The sequence below is a fragment of the Fundulus heteroclitus genome, unplaced genomic scaffold (genome assembly GCF_011125445.2).
Source record: "Fundulus heteroclitus isolate FHET01 unplaced genomic scaffold, MU-UCD_Fhet_4.1 scaffold_158, whole genome shotgun sequence".
Lineage (NCBI taxonomy): Eukaryota > Metazoa > Chordata > Actinopteri > Cyprinodontiformes > Fundulidae > Fundulus > Fundulus heteroclitus.
In genome coordinates, this window is record NW_023396570.1 from 34,947 (window position 1) to 36,764 (window position 1,818).

General features: G+C 38.9%; 1 long non-coding RNA gene across 1 annotated transcript; it reads right to left on the reverse strand.

The window, feature by feature from the left end:
* Positions 1-458: 458 nt before the first annotated feature.
* Positions 459-1,183, reverse strand: LOC118558792. Its single transcript, XR_004928474.1, has 3 exons — positions 1,096-1,183; positions 838-846; positions 459-544 (listed from the first exon to the last, which is right to left on the reverse strand). It is a non-coding gene; the product is annotated as an uncharacterized LOC118558792 (long non-coding RNA).
* Positions 1,184-1,818: the final 635 nt, after the last annotated feature.

Genomic DNA, 1,818 nt, shown 5'->3' on the forward strand with positions numbered 1-1,818 from the left:
TGTAGAGGCCTTCATCAGAGCTGGTCACATGGTGGAGGGTCATGTGACCTGCAGGCTCAGTCCTGATGAGGGAGCCATCTTTATAGAAAGCAGCTGGGAGGTTGGAGGGAGCGGTCTTTGTGTGACAGCTCAGAGTGACGTCATCTCCCTCCATCACAGGGAGGACAGGACTCTGCAGGATCACTGATCCACCTCAACACAGAGACAAACTACAGCATTTCATCCATTTCCACACAGCTTCATCAACACTAACTCCACAGTCTGATCTTACCAGTGACAGTGAGCTGGATGCTGCTGCTGCTGGCTGCTCCCTCTCTCCACTCACACCAGTAAACTCCACTCTCATGTTCTCTGATGTAGTTCATGATACAGGTAGAACCAGCAGGTTGTCCCCATCTATCACACTGAGTCCTGGTTCCTCTGGTTCTGTTCCTCCTCACAGTCCATCCAGCAGAGCTGTTCTCCTCCTCACAGCTCAGAGACACAGAGTCTCCTTTAAAGAACTGAGATCTGCTGGGACTCACAGTCAGACCAGCTGAGAGGACTGAAAGTAAAGTTACAAAATATTAATGATTTTAGTTGTTAGAATTTATGAAAATTTTAAAATAATTATCTAAATCAGAAATGTTCAAATGTTAAAATCCTAAATGATTTAATACAACAGAACTGGACTTTAAAAACCTTCATTTATTGTTGTAAAAGAAAAGTTGTAAAACTGAGATTTAGGGTTTTTAATCAAGTATTCATGTCAGATGGTTTTTAAAAGTTTCTTTTTCTGAAACACTTTTAAAATGTCTGAATGTTAAAATACTTTTATTATTACAGAAAATTACCTACCTTTAATTACTGTACAGCAGAGCAAGGATGTCAGAACTGAAGGAAAATTAATATATTACAAAACTGTTTAACTTCTGACAAATATGGAAATCAAAAAAATTATATCTGCATTTTAAAACCTGTTTATTTTTCGTGAATGCTCTGAATTCTTGTCTTTTTTTTCAAACCAAAACCACCAGAAATACTAAAGACAGCAGGACTTTGATTGAACCAGATACTGGTAAAGTATCCAACCAGACTGGTAAAGTTTCTACTTACAGAGCAGATGTGGTAGAGCTGTGCCTCTCATCGTACCTCTGAATGATCTGACCATCCTTCACTTTAGCTGCTCACACCAAGCTGAGCCCGCCTCCTTCCTCTACATCATGGAGCTCAATACCCCCAGACTAAATAACTGAAAACTAAAAGACTTATGAATAGAAAGCTTAAAATTTAAACTAAAAATAAATCAGAGCTTTTAATTGGGAATAGGCACTGAAATCAAAGCTATTAAAAGAGAAATAAAGGTTAACTATGGGTATCCAGAATTAATGATGCTATCAACTGTAAACTGGATAATTTTGAAAATGTTAAAAATAAATATTTTAATATTTAGGCTAAATGTTGGAATCAAAACAAGTGAGCTCTACATTGATTATGTGTATAAATACAATTTCAAATCATTAATAAACAGCGTAAAAAAGAGATGGGGTCTTGGAACTAATCTCCTTGCCTGACCCAAGAAACTTCCCCAATTAGTTGAACATGATGGCTTAAATATGTTGTAATTTTCCTATTAACCTGAAGATTGCTCTTTGTGAAATGAAAAAAATTATATTATCTTAAAAAATTGTATATCCCTCCATCCATCCATCATCTTCCTCTTATCCGGGGTCGGGTCACGGGGGTAGCAGCTTCAGTAGGGAGGCCCAGACGTCCCTCTCCCCAGCCACTTGGGCCAGCTCCTCAGGAGGAATCCCAAGGCGTTCCCAGGCCAGCCGG